The 20,877-nt window shown below is 46.1% G+C and overlaps 1 protein-coding gene across 1 annotated transcript in view; it reads right to left on the reverse strand.

Annotated features, from left to right (window-relative positions):
• The window catches only part of Tsc22d1 (TSC22 domain family member 1), a 103,870-nt gene that overhangs the window by 47,735 nt on the left and 35,258 nt on the right, over window positions 1–20,877 (reverse strand).

Raw genomic sequence — 20,877 nt, forward strand, 5'->3', positions numbered from 1 at the left:
AGCACTGGTGTGGGCTATGGACGGTGCATTCTGTCCCAAAGCAGCGCAGAATGAGGCATCTCCTCTCAACCTGCCTTTGTATGCAGCAAAAGACCTGCCGGCTTATACGCTGTGTTTAATTTCCAGTTGATGTCTCTTATTCAGAAGAAATTTCAGAAATCCCTCTCTTCTTCATCACCCCCATCTTCAGTAAAGCATCCCATGATGGCCTGGGAAGGCGCCAACAAGGGCTGTGTGCTTACTAACAAGCATGCTTCTTCCATGTGTGATCTTGCAAATGCCCCATGCCTTTCTGACTGATGACAGAAGCTGCTGGTTTTCCTAGCCCAGTTTCGTCCCAGAGATGGATCCTTAGCGGATACATGGAAAACACTTCCAATCAGCCTTCATTCTACTTCTCCTGCCTGGAAACATTCTTCCCTCTGATTTATCCTCTCTCTCTCTGAGAGTCACAAGCAACAGTTAAAATGGTCAGCCCTGGGCTGATGTGGTTTATCATATGTTTACTTATTTAATTCTTAACTAAGGCTCCTTGCCAAGCCGCTGCAGCAGAAGACCGAGTGGCTGCTTCCTCACCTCCTGAGGAGGGTCCTTCAGTAGGACCACGGGGAAAAGGTCAATCCATTCACATAGATGCCATCAAATTTAAGAAACCACAGGTCACAGTCCAGCAGGTAGGCTGTATTAGCCCCATTTGATAACCAAGAAAACTGAGTCAGAGGCTGAGTTACTGGATCCAGCTCACATGCCAAGCACACCATGGGACCAGTATGCAAATTTAACCCAGCTCTAGAGCCCTTGCTGCAAAGGGCGTTCTGCTCCTATGAAACCCAACAGCCTTTCCTCCACGCAGGGGCTTTCTGGCCTAGGCTGTAAAAAAATCTGCTCTTTTCAAATCTTTATTAATTAACTTCTGCAAATTTGGGTTCACTGTAGAGCATCAGACATGTAAAGACCACAAGAAGATTCCCCTGAATTTCTGCAGTTCTGGGCTTACAAAGGGTGCCCAGGACTGGCCTGATTGGTCATTGCGACTAATAACAGTTACAGGAAAGTGAGTGAGACCAGACAGGCAGGGCTTAGGGCATAAGCACGCCCCAGGTGAAGTCAGCCACCGGGAGCACTAATGGATACAAGGAGCACCCTGGAGCTCGAAGACAGAGATCTGGATAGGCGGCACACCACAAATATCCATAATCAATCCTTTTCAAGTTACAGGAACACAGTATGAAGGTTGCCAGCACGTAAGCTTCACCTTTAATGCTCCCTTGCGGATAAGATACAAACTAAAGCGGAGGACAGAAAGACAAAGCCTCTGGAAACCTTACGGGGCTCAATTTTGGAATCGATAAACCTCGTTTTCTTGGTGTCTACCCAAACTACAGAAAGCCGTATGCAAATACCTTTCAATTTTCACACAGTGGTTGTTGCTAACAGGTTCGCAAATCATCCCGATGCCCCAAGATTTCGTCACTTTGAGAAAAGAAGAGGGTGGAGATAAAATCTACAACATGAAATCTCTCTGTACTTCCAACTCTAATGCAGAGAAAACACGAGTGTTTGCAGTGGAGACAGCTTTAAGACAAAGGTGGCAAAGACAGAGGAAACAGGAGCAGAGTTGGCAAGCAGGCAAAGTGGGTCATAAGTATCCTGTCGATACTCTCGATCCTCTCTGTCCCTCCCTCCCGCTACCAGAACACTGCTCTACTGCAAATACAGCTTTGGACTCCGAGATACAGCTATTTTTTATTTCAGATAGAAACACTTGGGGTCGCTTCACTATTAAAAGTACTTCAATACTATCATGGAAAACGTAGAATTAGAGAGTCAGTTCTAACAGAGCTTATATTAGTAGAAACATAGTGTTTCAGGACAAACATCAAGCATGCAGGTTGATACGCCTGTACTTCACGTAGGGATCCAGAACAGGATAAAATAGCGCCCCCTGCTGGTAGTTCATGCAAGTGCTTCCAAGAGCGTGGAAAACCTCCAGGCTGGAAGGGGGTGTATGTTGTAACCTGATATTGTTCAACAGAAAAAAAAAAAAAAAAAAAACCAAAACGCTTAGAACATTTCATCAGGCTTTTGCTTACTGGTGAAAATTCTTCTCCAGGAAAAACTAATAGTGTTTTTCACCCGTCACCTAGTTTCAAAGCTTCCAGAAGTCCCTATTCAAAGTATTGAGCTGCTAAAAAAAAATCTACCCCAATGACAATGTCTATCATTTCTTTAAAATCATATAAAATAAAACCGATACCCAAATTTAAATTTGAAGCGTGATACAAATTTAGCATCAAGGTCAGTGGCAAACCTTAATCCTGGACATGCCTTCTCAAACACTCTAGTTGATGGTTAGAAAGGGGAGGAGCTGGAAACCGCTATCCTTGAAGACAGTCACACACTGATACTGGGCACTTGTGCCCTGCATACATGCCCGCAGAAGGCTGGGTCCCACACAGAAACAGTCAACCTGCTGAGAGTTCCAGAGTTTGGGGTGTTTTCCAAACAGTAAAACTGTGTTATTTCAGCATTCAGAGGTTCAATTATTAATCATCTTTGTAGGATTTCGGTTAAAACGCGTACTCTTTAAACGACATTAGGTTTGTTTCATCCAAACCATACAATTAAACAAGGAAATCATATGTTCTGTGTTAAATTGTCCCGGAAAACTTCAGTGACCTCACTCTGACTGATGAAACTACTCCGTACTGGCTTAAATAACTGAATTTCAAAACACGCTTAGTCGCTGTTGTTGGGTAACTAGGCTTTCTGATAAATTTCAGTTTGATTCAAAAGATACTTCATGGCATCCCGTTTACGTATAAAGCACCATGCATGATTCTATAGGGCTCTCCCCAAGACAACAAGCGCCTCCCTGTCCTGGAGGTGTTGAGGGACAGCCCTTTGCTTTCCAACACGTGATAAGGGATCTGGGAAGACATCTCCATCAATACAGTGCTTACTGCACAAGCAAGAGAGTATCCGAGTTCAGATCTCCAGCATCCACTTAAAAAACTGAGCACAGGAACAGGCCCTTTGACCTCCAGCACCCAGGGAAAAAGCTGGGTGTGGTGGTTGGCACCTGTAATCCCGGCGATGGGACGCAAACTGATGGCTGGCCTATCAGCAAGCCCCACGGCCAGGGAGTGGCTGTCTCAAAAACGCTAAGTAGGGGCTCCTAAACGAGGTCATATATGATCGTCCTCTACCTCCACACACACACACACACACCTGCACACTCATGTGAGGGTAATAACAATGCAAACAGTTCCCTACTGCTGAGTGGTGTCTATTGAATGAATCCCCACAAAAGCCCAGAGATAAGTATTATTACTGCTCCCAACTTTGTGCTGAGGAAATCAAGGCCCAGAGAAGTTGGATAAGCAGCTGAGGGCCCAGCGCTGGCAAGAGGTGGGACTAGGGTGGAAAATGCGGAGAGACCGGTATGAAGCAGCGTGGGTGGAATTAGTTCAAAGTGCAGCAATAATATATGCCATGGTTTCAAAGGAAGATGGCATCTCAGTGGGCAGAACCTCAAAATGGTTCCCAAATGGGAGGCGAGTGTCGGGGGAAGAGGAAGCAGGGATTCTGGGCAAAGGGGATAAATGAGAGAAAGGGTTGCGCTGGGGGGGGCGGGAGGGCGGGGTGTCAGATACGAGTAAGAGGGGACAGCGGGGCGCCACTACCTCTGTCTGAGAGTGTGTTTTAATAAGATTAATGCCGCAGCTGGGAAGGAGGAACGTGGCCTTGGCCCTAGCTGATCAGAAGCCTTTGTGCTCTCCCTTCAGGGACAGTGGGAAAGGAGCTGAGAACACAAAAGCCAAACCGTCGGAACAGTTAGGAAACTGGGGCCCAGCGCACTGCCTACTGTGTCCCAGTGCAGCGGCTGGGGAACAAGCCTGCTGGAGGCAAGTGAAAACCGAGTCAGAGGTGAGCAGGCTGCTGGGCACCTAGGAAACCAGGGTAATCATAGGAGGAAGACACTCGTGGGGGAGGAGCTACAGGCAGGGGAGGAGCTACCCGTGGGGGGAAAGAGCCGAGGCACCAAGGAGGCAGAGAGTAAGCTCTGGAGAGCAGGGCCATGGGCAGACAGGGCAGACAGCAAAGGAAGAAGAGTTGGGGGGCATCCATGCAGTACAGGGGGTGAAGAAAAGACACTGAACTACGGGAATGACATCCACAAATGAATCATAATGGAGAGATCTGATATGTGATCCTCATCTAGACTAAGAAACATTTCTTCACCGGGTGGTGGTGGTGGCATATGCCTTTAATCCCAGCACTCGGGAGGCAGAGGTAAGAGGATCTCTGTGAGTTCAAGACCAACCTGGTCTACAGAACTTGTTCCAGGACACCTAGGACTCTTACACAAAGAAACCATGTCATGAAAAACAAAAGGAAAGAGTGTATGGAGAGAGGTAAACAGTCAAGAAGGGAACTACAGCAGCACAGAGAACTGGCCTGGATCAAAGAAGACCAGGATGAAAGAATCAAGAATTGAATTCTTTAAAATTCAACTTAAATGCCTTACAAGAAATTGTATTTTTTTAAAAACTTTCAAAGCTCAGTAATTTGATGCCAACTTAAAAGAAATCAGAACTCTATAGAACTTCAAAACTCTCCATTTTGGAGACGGGGACCCCTGTGCTCCCCACAAAAGATGCACCCGTGATAGAATGAAATAAACGGATCACAAGCCTTCATTCTTGCCAGAGTCCCTCCGGGTGTGCCGCCCCACGTCTCCCTGGGATCACACATTCTGCCAACGTCATCTCTGTCCTCGGAGCACCATGTAACTGAGAGTGACGGATGCTCACAGGGGACCACGCAGGGCTTGTGACAGTACCAGTGCAGAGCCTGTCCCTGTGCCCCGGGAGTCAGGTAAATACATGAAGTTGTCACAACAACACAGAGCAAAGCGTACGTCAAGCACTCTGAGCTCATCTACGGACTGAAGTTACAACAGACTGTGGAGAGATTCGGCGCCTGACGTTGATAAAATGGGGCTGCAGGCTGCGAGGAGCCGACAGACACTTTCTATGTCAGCACAGTGAATGACCCAGCTCCCTGCTCTTCCGATATAAAGCAGGAATGAGGACGTCCTCCTATATCCACCAAATCATTTACAGTTCAAGTTCAGTTAACTTCACCGGGATGTTCAAAGACAGGTCACAAGAAGCCCCTGAGATTGGCATGCAAAGTGTGTTCGCCTAGGTTTAGCCAGTTCGGCTGGAGAGTCACTGACAGGCTGAGGTTGTGGTGTTTCTATTTGGTAAGCTTTATTTTTCCATGGAGCGAACCTGGCAGTCATCTTCAGTTATGCTGTGGATGGTCACAATGGGAGTCTAGCTAAAAGTGGAGGAGAGGTGACTGGATCAGCATAACCCTGTCGCCAAGGCAACAGAGGTCACTTTCCAACATAGTTCCCAGCTTCTACGATTACTGTCTCCAACCCAGCGGCCAGACGGATCTTAAGAAACAAAATAAAACAAACAAAAGAACATGACAGACTGTTGCCTCCACTCCTAGCTGCTCTCACAGTCCTCAGCAGGGTTCCAGCAAGGCACTGGGACCCCGTCTCTGCATGTGGCCCTCCAGCCTCCTGCCTCTGCCCATGTTGGCTCAGTCACTGGCCCTTTGCTCCAGCCACCCCGGCCTCGTTTCTGCACCCTGAGCAAATCCACTTCCTTCCTCCAACAAAGCCAGTCTCTCCTGGGCTTTCTCCTCTACAGAAGCGGAGACAGACACAGCCTCCGTCCTCTGATACAATTCTGAGAGCCAAGAGTCTCCTCAAACCCAACAAGAAATCACAGAAAGCCCCAGGAGACCCATGTCCTAAGCACGAGGTTACAAATGGACAACCTTGGCCAGACGTGCCAAAGAACGCAGGAAAAATAAAATCAGCAAGTCATGTTCCCCGAACAAAGGTGTCTAAAGTATGGCAGCAGCTCCGGACTCAATCAATATAAACTAAGACAATGGCATTTCTACCCCAGATCAGTCTTCAAGGTTATCAGAAACAAAACTGCAACAGAGAGGGTGGGTCACTGAAACTAAAACCCAGGGCAGGTGACACTAGGGCGGTCTGAAAGGAACCTGGTTGGTACGCCAAGAGTCTTCGATAAAAGGATCACGTCCATAGGACACATTCATGGTCTCCTGCCTGCCTCGGCGAGTTCACCTAAGGAAGCAAACCTGACGGCGTACACAGACGGATGGACGAGCGCTGGGTGCTCATTACCGCACGCAGCATAGGGAAGGAGTGGAAAATGAGATCAACACTTGGCACCAGCAACCACAACTCTGGAGCATCCATATGTTTTTATGCAGCAAGTAAAAATGTTTCCGAGGAACTTGTGATGATAACACCGAGACTTTTTTTTTTAGGCTAAAAAAAAAAAAAAAAAAAAATTCTGCAGAGTTGTATATGCCAAGCATACTTTCAAACATTTCCAAACAACACGCACAAAATCTTCGCCCAGTGTTCCGAGTTTCTACAGCTGAGCTCACGTCACCGTCGAGGGGTGGGGGGTGGGGGCGGTGAATTTAACAATCAAGTTCAACTTATATTTGGGAGGAGAAAAGGGAAGCTAGGAACTCTATAAACTGTCCATCGGCTCTTTGTTTTTCTCATTAAGCTGTTGGTACAGTAAGGTTAGCGTGAAATCGGATTTCTCTAACATCTAACACACAGCCGGCAGAGGAGTTGTCCAACGTGACTATATGCAAACACACACCCACTCACGCAGCCAGCTTTCTAAGCAAAAATGCTTTTTTAAACAGTCAAGAACAAGCCTGCCAAGTTGAAACTCTTTTGTGTGAAGTATAGTTGATCATTAAAAGCAAGGGCTGACTCCCATATGTGCCCTTTTAGAAAGCGGTCTGAAAAGGTGAGCGCTGCCACACAACCGGCACAGGCTCTAATTTAAACACTCGGGGCAGAGCCGATCTACTGGGTACAGAGCTTGGAAGAAAGTTCAGATAAAGAGGGTCCTGGCTGCAGCTCTCAGCAGCAGCCTCCTCTCCGCAGCCCGGAGTTCCACCCCCAGCCTTCTCCACACGTGGCCCGGGCAGCCGCATGTCTATCTTCTCACTGTATGAATTATCACTGTTAAGATGACAGTTCCCAAACCAAACGCCTTCGTTTCAAATTCTTATCTCAAACCTGGGGCTCAAATCTGAATGCCCTTCAACCATCTCTACACGGATGTTTCAAATTCAATGCACTCAACATGGATTTAGTATTCCTTCTTGAAACTGATTCTTCCCAGGTCCTCAATTTCTATGAAACAGGACCAAGTCCCCATACAGAAAACCAGGTCAGGGGCTGGAGAGATGGCTCAGTGGTTAAGAGCATTACCTGCTCTTCCAAAGGTCCTGAGTTCAATTCCCAGCAACCACATGGTGGCTCACAACCATCTTTAATGAGGTCTGGTGCCCTCTTCTGGCCTGCAGACATACACACAGACAGAATATTGTATACATAATAAATAAATAAATATTAAAAAAAAAAAAGAAAACCAGGTCATTCTTAGCCCCTTCACCTCATCTACATCCATCTGTAAGTCTCAGGAAGTCACAGTACTCTGAAGTTAGGCTCCCTTCTATCCTTAAACCCTGGCCTAGTTCAAGGCTGATATTTTCCAAGAACCCCAGAACTGTCTGCTAGCTGATCTTGCTCCAGTGCTAACCCTCATCAACCCTCCTCAGGAACCATCTCCACGATAGCAATTGCTTTCTCAGAAAGGTCTTCTCATTTTCCAGAGCAGGCGTGGATCACGCAGTGTTCCTCCTGGGAAGTAGGCTTCAGCACATGGAAAACCCCTGTACTCCCCAAGGCCTTGGTTAAAAATGGCTCACTGGACAGGATCTAACACAGCAGTTCTCAGCCTGTGGGTCACGATCCCTTTGGAGTCAAATGACCTTTTCACAGGGGTCACCTAAGACCACTGGAAAACACAGATATTTACATTATAATTCGTAACAGCAGCAGAATTACAGTAATGAAGTAGAAATGAGCAATTTTATGGTTGGGGGTCAGCACAGCATGAGGACTTAATGAAAGGTCACAGCATAAGGAAGAAGAGAACCACTGATCATGCATGATTGGCAGTTTGATAGGCCTCACTCTGTAAACCTATTTATATTTTCAAATGGATGCACAGGTTTTTTGTCTACCAACTAAAATCTCACTGATAGATATGTTTGTCATGCATCTTTTAGCCACAGAATGGAAAACACAGAGAATCGTAACTGATTCAATACAAGAAATAGGTCTTCACAGGTCCAAAACCTAGAGGTAACCAGACAGCCCGCCAGCCCACCAGCCCGCCAGCCCGCCAGCCCGCCAGCCCGCCAGCAACTTAAGCTGGCCAGAAGAGAAGCCATCTTATAAGCCACACCGCTTGTCCATCTCATTTTGATCCCGAAGCTGTGCAAACCATTGGAAAGCATAACGACTAGCAAGAGACTCAGCTCCGGTCTCCACGAGTCGACCAGTGCCGTGAGGAGCCACAGCAATGACCCTCTCGCCTCCTCTACCCCCTCCTTAGCGCTGGGGTTTGCTAGAAAGGGCCACGTGCTGCAGACGCAGAAGATAAAGCCAGAGCAACTACAGGGAGCAATTACAAAATGGTTTGGTAGATAACCTCTGAGGAGTGGGAGAGAGAGAGTTTGTAGCAAGACGATCCCCAAATGGGCCAAAGATTTGTACAGGAAAACAAGATAATTTCCTTATCTCCTTAAAGTAAGTTTTCCTGACTCTAAACCCCAACCATGAGAAAAAACTTGGAGAAACTTTATTATATAAAAAACCCAAAAACTGCATGTCCAAAACACGGCACCCACCATAAATAAACTTACGATGATAAACTGTCAAACAGGGAGAGATATTTCCTACTCTTTCTATCAAGTAAAAAGGGCCAACACCAACAAAAATCCTGGCAACACACAAGTTATGCATATAAAAAGAACTTGACCATTTACTAAGGAACATACAGCACACACTCTACAGACAGTTTCAATGGATTCTCTCTCACACACGGCCGGCACCTGAGTAAGCTACAACCCTCATCAAGGGCAGTGTACCAACGGCTATCCGTTCTACTGGGAACCTAACTAGTGGAACTGCATATACAGTCAGGACACGGTGTGTTTGAAGTTACTCAGAGAACTATGGTAGCAATGGAAAAGATGGTCTAACTATGAGAGAGTGATTGGGAACAAAGATGGCCCGTGCAGGACTAACAACCATGGAGAACCAGGAAGAGCCAGCTGTGATGGCGCATGCTTGAGTTCTTGCATGGGACAGGCAGAGAAGCAGGATCATCGCTGCAACTTCCAGGCCAGCCGAGGCTGCATAACGAAAACTAGTTGAGCAGCTATTCCATGTCTGTAAAGGCTGCCCCAAAGCCATTCGTGAAGAATAGGAAGGGGGCAAAATGATAAGCATGGTGCTACCATTTGTGCACAGTTGTTAGATGAAAGTCTAAGGATTGCTAAGGATTGATTGTACAGAAAACAACCCAAGAACACATAGCAACCAAATACTTCTCATGGGCTCGCTCTACAATAGGTTTCTTTTCTTTTCTTTCTTTTTTTTTTTTTTTTTTGAGACAAGGTTTCTCTGTAGTTTTGGAGCCTGTCCTAGAACTAGCTCTTGTAGACCAGGCTGGCCTCAAACTCATGGAGATCCTCCTGCCTCTGCCACCCAAATTCTGAGGTTAAAGGTGTACGCCATCAGCAAGTGGCTAAAATTAAGGCTGGTTCTAAAGATGTACAAAAACAAGCCCCATTTCTCCAAAGTAGTTTCTAAACACTTCAGCTAGTATGCAATGTGTGTTACCCCGCCTACAGAATTTTGGCATTTATACTGCTAGAAAAATTAATTAAAAACAAAATCAATTTCATGTTGAACATCATTAGTGTGCCCGAGAATTTTGGAAGGTACTAGAAATAAGCCGGCACACACTTCCATCTCTCCTTTACACAGACAATCTTCCTTCACTCTAGCTGCCTGACTTTAAAAGGTCTCTTAATGTCCCAAGGAACAGTACCGAGGACTTGAACTCAGGCTCTTGCGGGCGTGGAGCTGGGCGGGTGACAAGTGCCATTCACCTGGCAGTCAGCAGATGACAAGCCAGGGCACCACATGGCAAAAACAGCTGGGCCACCCTCCACCTATACTCAATGGCTACGTTATACCAATAAAGATATCCTTCCTTGTCACGAGGAACAAATGTCACAAGTGAAACGCTACCTCATTTCTGTCTGTGGAAATGCTCTCAGCATGTACAAAGCCACCGGAGAAAGGCCCCCAGCAAAGACCCACTAAGGGAAGATTTGGCCAGCTTCCTCCGACAGCTTCCTCCCTCCATTTTCGTTTTCCTCGTCTCTTTTACGTCTTAGACACAGCAACACTGCTATCAACAGCAGCGTCTCAGAGCAGAAAACAGAACACTTCGGATCAGGCTGCTCCATGACCTGGAGGAGGGGTAGGGATGGTAGTCTCCCTGCGAGTCTGTGCAGAGGTTTGTCACCCTCCTCTTCTTCCTGCCACCTCCTGATCTCTGAGCTCTACCATGCCCATCACGCTATAAAAAGCAACTGGCAAGGGCAGCTGTCAGTTCCAGCATACCCCTTCTGACCTGGGATGGAGTGTTTATACACACGTGTGTGTGTGTAAACCCATGTGCGTACAAACGCAAGCATTTGTGTGTGTATGTATATGTATGTATGTATATATATGTATGTATATGTATGTGTGTATGTATATGTATGTGTGAAGACTGTTCTGTGGCCTGGTTTCACTATTTACCTGTGCTCAATAAACCCAGAGCTCAGGAAAATTATGACAACCACTGCCACTTAAAAAAAACTACCCCCTTTTCATTAAATATTAGCAAAAATAGAGAAAATGACCAGGAGACACGAGCAGAAAGTTCCTGGGAAGCGACGTCACTGAGCACTGTTTACGCTTACGGCTGGAAATGCGGACGCACGACCCTTCACCTATGAGCACCTTGCTCTGCAGCCTAATGCCGCAAATGGAACATTTATCAATGACACAGACGTGGAAAAAAACAAGTGAGAAGTTCCTGCAACCCAAATGTGGTAACACACACACCTGCCACCCCAGAACAAGAGAGGTTGAGGCGGGAGAATCTTAAATGAGGGCAGCTTGGGCCATGAGTGAGGCCACGTCTCGCAAAAGGCAAAGACAAAACAACAAATCGCCTCTGTCAAAGCGGAGACAACTGGGTTCTATATTAATTTACAAACAGCTATTCCCATTAGGTTCCAGGTGTCCCCTCAAAAGGGACATTAAAGAGCTGGGAGTAGTGGCAGGGCCCCTTTAATCCCAGCACTTGGAAGCCAGAGGCAGGTGAATTCTCTGTGAGTCAGAGGCCAGTCTGGTCTACAAGGCAAGTTCCGCAACAGCCAGGGCTGTTACACAGAGAAACCCTGTCTTAAAAAGTAAAAAGCAAAACCAAACAAAACATTCTATTTTTTTTTTTTTAAAAAAAAAAGGACAAAGTTAAAAAACAAGCTGCCTTGATTCATTTTTATGTAGAGGCATAACTAAAGACCCTAATGAGGATACACACAATACTTGCTTGAATATTTACCTAATATTTTATAATTCAAGAGAGTTATCTGACCCTGTTTTTTTGTTTTTATTTTTTAAATCATGGCATTAAGATGATAGCAAACATTACGGGCGAGTAAGGCTGGAATTTATCTTGATATACAAATCATTTTGACTTTGAAGGACTGTATGAGAGAAAGAAAACCCCAAATGTTGCCAAGAGCCCAGCCACCTAGAACAGAGCGACGTGTTGGTGCGGTGGGGGAGCGCTGCCCTTGCTGCTGCAGGCTGCGAGGAGCCGACAGACACTTTCTATGTCAGCAGAGTGAATGACCCAGCTCCCTGCTCTTCCGATATAAAGCAGGAATGAGGACATCCTCCTATATCCACCAAATCATTTACAGTTCAAGTTCAGTTAACTTCACCGGGATGTTCAAAGACAGGTCACAAGAAGTCCCTGAGATTGGCATGCAAAGTGTGTTCGCCTAGGTTTAGCCAGAGTCACTGACAGGCTGAGGTTGCGGTGTTTCTATTGGGTAAGCTTTATTTTTCCGAGGGGGGGGAGGAGGGAAATAAAGAATCAAAAGGACAAAAGAAATAAAGAAAAATAATGCTGTGCTATTAATACGAAAACCGGCCCAAACTGGCACTGCAATCTTGGTCCATCCTTTGTCTACTCTCCTAACGTCAGTACTGCATATGTCCTGTCCAAGCTGGCTCCCCAGTGGCCTCACCAGGGTGTAGGATCTCCAGCAGCCCTTTCTGGTAGGGTGTGATGCATAAATACACAACTTTCCTGGCTCACACTTGGTGGGCAACTGACCGAGGTGTTAATGAGGAAGCAGCAACACAGGGTCAGGGTCACTAAGGCCGGGCCGGAAATGTTAAAGGAACACATCAGGCCCCAGTTCCCTGTTCACCTCATCAGCTAATGAAAGCAACAAGAAAGTCAAACCGTCAAGCATTCTATACGAAACACATATCGTCTGGCTAATGAAATGATACTCAGTCCTAAGCCCAGTCTTCAGATGCTACAAGCATCACAATCAACAAGCCCTAAAAGCTGAACATCCAAGTTATACAGACGCGCTCGACTAAAGCCACACAATACTCAATGCAGTTCGCTTAGCATTTTCAAGTACATGCTAAATAGTACTAACACTGCGGGGGGGAGGGACACTTGCTGTTTATTTATACAAAACATCCCACTGACACTAAAATGAAATTGCTTATCAGTAAACATAGATGAAGTGTTCCCAGAAACACTGACAACTGAGACACAGAAGGTGGGCTCTACATAAGGTACCAGGACCTGGATGTGGCCCTGCAACCTGTAATCGCCCCCAACCCAAGGTGGCAGGGGGTGGAGGGGGCAGGCACACTAAGGCAGGTTGCAAAGCAAAAAGGGGCCCCGTGGAAAACTAAGACCTATTTCTTAGAGAGCACGGCCTTTGGCATTTGCTACATTGTTTTGAAAATAGACTAAACAGTGTGTATGTAAGTGATGGGGGCAACTCCTCCTTTTACAGAAAACTCTGTGTACCTGTAACTTCCACTTTAACCTGAAGTGATTCCCTGAAACCTTACAGAGAGCCACTGTTAAGTACCCGGTGACTCTCTGAGCCATATACAAGTTACCGAGCAGAAAAGCCAGAGACAGGTGCCATGGTCCGGGAACCCATCATGTGGTTGACAGACACAGACCTGTGCACATGCATGCGGGAGACCTTTAAACAGAGGAATCTTGAGGACATTTTAAGTGAGAGGGCAGAGCTGAAAATTCCTCTCTTCTACAGTTCACCAGTCACTTAGTGTAAATAACTTGAAAAGACTGTGATGTTAAAAGACAGGGCCAGGGCCTGGAGAGGTGGCTCAGCAGTTAAGAGCACTGGTTGCTCTTCCAGAGGACCAGGGTTCAGTTCTCAGCAACCACATGGCCACTCAACCTGCCTGTAACTCCAGTTCCAGGGGAGCTGACACTCATGCAGACATACCCGCGACAAAACACCAATGCACGTAGTAATAATAATAAAAATAAATTAATAAAAGCCACGCTATAGGCTTTTCTCTTACACAGCATAAATCTTAACAGCATGCTGAATCTAACCTCTTTGTGAAGAAAATGCTTCAACAGTTCAGGGTAAGTGCTCCTCTAACATCATATTGCAAGAGATCTTTAAGAATGGATGCTTTAAAACATATGCATCAATTAGGGATTCGTATTAAACACACCAAAGGGGTAATTCTTAAAACCTCATCTGAATACTCAAAAGTCAAAATTAGAATTTTAAATTGTTTTATGAACCCATTCATATTAGGCTTTTATTTCTTTAAAGAAAACCATGTTTTAGACCCTTATTTCTAAGTGTAAGTGTGAGAAGGTCAGAGGACAAGTCCAGGAACTGGTTCTCTCCTTCCATGTGTACTAAGGGATGGAGCTCAGGTCAGCAGACTTGGTTGCAGGCGCCTTCACCCACTGCGTTCTCTCCCTGGGCTAGGGTTTTATCTCTTAAAATGATGAAAACTTAAAAATTTCAAATTGGGAGGAAGTCAGAGCAGAAAATGCACTCAACATAAACCTTGGAGAGCCGAAGCACATGCTCAGTGACACTGGACTTGGAGGGCCACAAACCATAGTGCCACTTCCTCATAAAATTATTTTAATTGAAACATGTTACATGTAAATGAGTATTTAAAAACGCCATTAGTCTCTGTTTTGTACTGAGATGTCAGAGTGACAAGAGACAGTCCCTGATGTCTGCTCAGACAATGCGTGGTGAGGAAAAAAAAAAAAAAAAGACAAAAAAACAGTAAAAATGAATCTGGGGAACAAATCTGGTTCTCTAACAATTAAAAACATGAGGCTGGGCAGTGGTGGCACACGCCTTTAATCCCAGCACTCGGGAGGCAGAGGCAGGCGGATCTCTGTGAGTTCGAGGCCAGCCTGGTCTACAGAGTGAGTTCCAGGAGAGGCTCCAAAGCTACAGAGAAACTGTCTTGAAAAACAAAACAACCCCACCACAAAAAAATAAATAAATAGATAGATAGATAGATAGATAGATAGATACATACATACATACATACATACATACATACATGAGGGTGATGCCCGAAGTACATCCAATAGCATCTAATTTTTCACTGGAAGATTGAGTTTAAATTTACATAAACCTGTTCATTTTTAGTAGCGCTCTCAAGGGACACAATCTTTGAATAACTTGACCTTTCCAGTGGAGTGGGTGAGGACGACAATCTAAACACAAAGCTGTGCTACCCACCTAGTCCATCCACGGGGGGCGATGGAGCTGAGCTGGAGATGGAGGGTATGCTAATTAGAAAATGGGCGTAAACGGCATCCTACAGGAGACAGTCATCCCAGAAGGGAATGCTAGCTGGGCTACTAGCTCCTACGAGAGCTGGGAACTGAGCAGTGTTTAAAAACCCAACCACCACAGGACTGTTATAAAAATACTGATGAAAGGCAAGATGTGGTGGCCACGCCTTAATTCCCAGTACTTGGGAGGCAGAGGTGGAGGACATCTCTCTGAGTTCAAGGCCAGTCTGGTCTATAGAGTGAGCTCCAGGCCAGCCAGGGCTACACAGAGAACCCTGTCCTGAGGAACCAAAAAAAAAAAAAAAAAAAGAAACAAAAAACAAAACAAAATTGAAGAAAAACAAGTCCCTTATTATCACACTCACATTTTCCACGGGAAAAGAGACAAGCGACAGGTAAACACTCGCGGAGGGCTGGGCTGGGGAACTTCAAATCTGGGGAAGTACATACTTCAGATATTTCCATTTCCCTAACAAGTACTTAGGGAAAACTAACTGCCTTGTGATTAGAAATTTTAGGAAACATGTAACAACTTATTTTGCACAGAAATTTTCCTCAGTGTAAAAATAAATGCACCTCTCTCTAACTTTAGTAAGAAAAAAAAAGACGTATTTAAAAGTCTTCCAAAAAGCTGGAAAGGATCAGAGACCTATTAACCACTTTCATAGATTTTTTTTTTTTTCCTAAAATAAACTTGTCCGTGCCTGCACACGGGACAGTTCTAAACGCCAACCTACACTGTGTTCTCCAGGGACGCCTTGCTGACAAGATCATCACTTAGAACGCAGTTTGTATTCAGTTGTGTCTGTGTGTGTGTGGGGGGGGGGTAACACATTAAACTCACAATTGTCACAACACTGCTCCACACAGCAAGACAATTCAAGCAAGAAAAACAAAAGAGATACAATGTAGAAGACGCCAAAACCACGACTCACGCCATGCGTATTTTAAGTACTAAACGTGAGACTACCAGTTCCTAGCAAGGTCGCCCTAAAGGCCCCAGGGAGTTTTTAAGTCTCTACAGCTGTAACTGCAGCGACTCTCCACTCTGTCACCCCCAACCCGGGGCTGGAGCAGAGCAGAGAACATACAAATACCACAGTGATCTTATTTCTAAATCAAACGCACGAGGGGGAGGGAGAGTGAGTCAGGGAAGCACGTGGGAGTCACAGGCTCACCCTAATGTATAAGGCTTTTCATCAAAAATGACTTGCCGGTTCGCCAGGTAATAACCATCCCAGCCTATGGTTGACACACGACAGCCAAACCCACCAACCTAGTTTGGATACTTTCCCTTCTGTTAGAAACAAGTCTAGGTTTTCAGTTCTAGAAAGCTTGTAAAATGGAAATATTAAAAAGTGTCAATCACTTTCTTAAGATGCCAAGAGTCTTGAAAAGGAAAACACCCAGATTACATACACACACATACACACATATGTACATACACATATATACATACATGTGTGTGTATACCAGTAACTGCAGAGAAGAAGGGGTTTGGGGGAGTCACAGGTCTGGAGAAAACTTTTTTAAGCTGGAGAAGTGGCCCAATGGTTAAGAGCACTTGCTGCTTTTGCAAAGAACCCAAGTTCAGTTCCCAGCACCCACATGGGGCAGCGCACAATCACCTCTAGCTACAGATCCATGGAATCTGAAGCCTTCTAGACTCCGCAGATAACTACAAGCACACAGAAACACATACACAGACACACATACTATTTACGTATATATACATACATACACATACATATAAACCATCCTCAAGCTAAGTATATTAGACATAAATGACAGGCAAAGATATAAGCCCGACAACATTCTGGGCTTTAGGAAGTCAGGCAATACTGACAATGCTGGAACCCTTGAACTTGGAAACTAGTTTTTTGTTGTTATTTTAATAGAAACAATCAAACTCATGGTGCATTAAAGAAAAGGCTGATGCGGCACCGCTCATTAAACTTAAGCACCTCTCTTCTACCAGGCTCTGTGGACTGAATGAAAGAACAAGCCACAGGATGGGAGGAAATATCAGCCATCAGGTAAAGAAGCAGCGCCGAACTAGGACTCTTCAAGAGTCGCTAAGAAAACAAATTATTTAAAAAGTTATAAATATCTCACCAAAGAGAGGGAGACAAGACTTTGACAGAGATTCCAGTATGAACCAGGGAACTGCAGACTGAACCGGAGAAAGGCCGCTGGCTACACGACAGCACGAGCTGACAGGGTCGCACACTGGCCCTGCCAGGTGATGATGATGTCAAGCGACAGAACTAGAGGCCACAGCTGGCAAGAACGCAGAAAGAAATGGTGTGGGCTTCGGCAAGTCTCCTGCCTCCTCCCCATTTGGACTGGGGTACATAAGGGCTATAAGAAATAAACATGGGCGGATTGCCGTACTCGCCGGACACCTGCCTGATTCATCTGTTGTCTCTTGTCCATTTCTTTCTTAGTCCTCACCCCCCACCTCCAAGTATGTATAGACAAATCGGGCTGGACACTAGGAGAATGGCCACTTTACGAGATAGTGGCAGACTGTGCTATAGAGTCAAAGTCGAGAATGGGTACTTCCCCACACGAACTGAGACTTGGGGCGACATAAAGCAAGCAGGATACGAATATTCGTGTAGGTTTTACTCTTATCAGCCCCAAACCGGGAACAACCAAGATGTCATCCAACACACCAACAAACCGTGGTATGATAGAAGGGAGTTATCTGCCACAAAATGCAGTCAGCAGCCTGACGTCTGGGACACTCAAACCAGACAGAACTAGAGACTAGAGACGGTAAGGTGATCAGTGGGAGCCAGAGTCACAGCGGGGGAGGAGGGGGAGACTGACAAATCATGTATTTTCCACTTTATCACGCAACTAATTTGTCTGTGTACAGAACTGCTTCCCCAACTGTAACGAATGTGCCACCTCAGTCAAGAGAGTAAGGGGCAACAGCAGAGAAGAGCTTAGGAGCTACTCTGAGATGAGGCAGACTTCCAGAAAACAGCCAAGGGCTAGCTAGACATCACCTTTTCCCGAGTGAAGATGTGAGAAGGGCAGGAGATTAAGAACTGGTGGATGGCTAGCAGAAGGAAACCACCACGTTGGTTGGGTAAAACCATTACAGATGCAGAGAGAACAGAGAAAACCATGGAGTGAGCTCTGAGGTACACTCTGGACTGGGTCAGATAACAAGGATAGCCGGAAAGACACTAGTAAGAGTTGGGGAGAAAATGCAGTTACAGAAGCCAAGAACGTGCACCTCAGAAGGTAGACGTGGTCATTCAGCACAGGGCTGTGCTAGTGCTCGGTCAGACACAGGGCAGGAGCAGGTCGTTTCCTTCTGCGTTTGGTGTGGGGTAGACTGGGGGCCACGGAACCTTGACGTCTTTAACAACAGCGGTCACAGTGGTGCAGGAAGTGACAGCCAGGGTGGAACACACTGAAGAGGAAACAGAATCTAGAAAACTGTGATCGCACAAACAGATCATTCTGGGCATCCAAAGGGCAGAGACGTCGGTGGAGAGCAAAAGGTCGCATGGGTTTCTCTTCTGTAGATGGCGCATGGCTTTCTGCTTCAAGTCCACCGTAAGGTGAGCTGCTTTGTACCACCCTGTGGGCCCAATCACAGATGGAACCAGCCAACCAGACTCAACAATTCACCTGAGACGTTCTCTCCGAGGGGCACTTGTCAGAGTTATTAGCGCCTTGTGGTTTCCATTCAGTTCCTAACTCTCTCAGGCTAAATATGCCTGCCCTATTAAAAAGTGGCGTATGAAGGCATAACAAAGACACCTGTGGGACTGGAGAGATGACGTGGCGGCGAAGAGCACAGACCGCTCTTGCAGAGCAGGACGCAGCACCTACAGCGGATGGTTGATACTGTCTGTAACTCCAGCTCCACGACCCCTTCTGGCCTCCATGAGGTGCTTCACTCATGTGTATGTGTGCACGCGTGCACACGGGCGTGCATACAAACACACACACACACAAAGGGGCGGGGAGAGGGAGAGAGTTAAAAAAAATTAAAAATACATAGTTTTTAAAAAGATACTCATAGCAAATATCTATCAGAGAGGGCAAACTGATAATAGAAGAAAGAGAAAATATCAAAGCCAAAAAGAGTCCCTTAACAAGATTCAAGAGTCTGAGCTGAACTGCACAGAAGAAGGATTGGAGCTCTGGAGAGAGAAGGAGGGGGAGGAGGGCAGCTCGGCCCCTCTCGTGCTCTTGGAAAGGCGCATGGGATAGAGGGAGGATGCTCAGGAAAGAGAAAATAAACCCAGGTGACAAGTGGTGACTCGCCAAGGTGAAGCAGCTCTCCTACACGCTGGGACCCAAATACAGTCAAGGCAGCAAGCTCAACCAGGGTCTGACTCTGGGTTTCCAGCTCAACCAAGGCAAACAGGCAAATGCAGAAGCGGCAACCGCTGCCTACCTTCACAGCTGGTGCAGAGAGAGTAGTGGGGACCAGGAGAGAAAAAAAACCCTGGTACAGCCCCGTGGGGAACTCACACCTACATGATCATTAATGGCAGAAACACGTACAGGTTCTGGTGGTAAAGAACATACAAAATACAGGCTTCTGGAGAAGGGAAAACCACCACAGCTAAGGTTCCCTATGGCGACGAGAGGGGACAGGGTATGACCAGACGCCAGCCAGCATGGGCTCAACCCACACAGTGAGGCTCAATTCTAACACTAACTCGCTGATGTATGCTTCCGTGATTCTGTGAAAAGGCTGAAGACATTGAACTGGGAATGGCAGGCATTTCTCCAGGGGCCACATGAGCAGGACGACTGCTGAGAAATAGTCTTTGAGAGGCTGAAAAGAAAGTAGGAACCTGTGATCCTGTGTACAGCCCAACTGCCTTGGAAAGTCAAACAACACTTTGGCAGACAAGAGACGGAGAAATGGCCACAAAAAGACGTGCCTGGGAATGTGAAAATCCCTGTAAAAGGAGAGTGACAAACGTCTCCACAGAGAAAGCTTAGAGACAGTAAGAAAATGTAAGTTATTCCTACAGTTCCCAACTGGTCCAAGTCTTTGTGAAATGGCGACTGCACCACTATGGAAAAGTGAACAAAAGATGGCGTGCCATCCACGGTAAGACAAGTTGCAGGGGTCAGGATGTTACCTGAGGGTACATTTGCCATCCACGGAACTGTAAATCCAAGGATTAAAACCTGGAAGGATTAGGCTAGGAGAAAAGATACGTAGAATTTCATAAAATGTTTGATTACTACAGAAGAAGGGGGTGGCAGAGTAATGTTGAAAGAATGTAAAAGAAATAAAAAGTTAATACACGGCATGACACCATCTGTTTCAGCCATTCCTGCAAGTGCTGTGTAAATGAGCCCCTCAAGGACAAATGCTCTCAGGAAAACAAGTACGAAGATCCAAATATGTGCGATCTACAAGACATTTTAAATTCAAAAGCACGCAGACTAGGAATTGAGCGGTAAGAGGGAGGCATGGTAGTGTATACTTGTAGTGTAGTGATCTTGGGTTCAAGGCTAGCCTGGGACTACAGAGGGAGCTCCTACGCAGAAGACGGGGAAGGAAGGGTGGGTCTGGCGAGATAGGGTAAAAGGCCCCTCTGAGTGAGCTGGGTGCAGCGTTCTGTATCTGTAGTCCCAGCATCCCCATGGTGGGGTGGCAGGTAGAGACAGACTTGCCCAGTTCAAGAGTAGCTAGTTAGCCTAAAGCATGCAGCTCGACAGAAATAACGGGAGAGCTGATGCCTGAACACTGTCCTGACTTCCAAACATGCCCCAAGATGCGCGCCTACACTCAAAAACACACGTCACAACACGCAGCAATTTTCTTTTTAAAGTAGAGAAAAGATAATATGATACCAAGCTCACACTAATCAAAAGAAATTGGGAAGCTGGGGACGTGGTTCAGTTGGCGGAAAGCTTGCTGATCACACGTTAAGCCCTGAGTTTGTGCCCCAACTCCACGTAG

This window comes from Arvicola amphibius, chromosome 13 (assembly GCF_903992535.2).
Source record: "Arvicola amphibius chromosome 13, mArvAmp1.2, whole genome shotgun sequence".
Lineage (NCBI taxonomy): Eukaryota > Metazoa > Chordata > Mammalia > Rodentia > Cricetidae > Arvicola > Arvicola amphibius.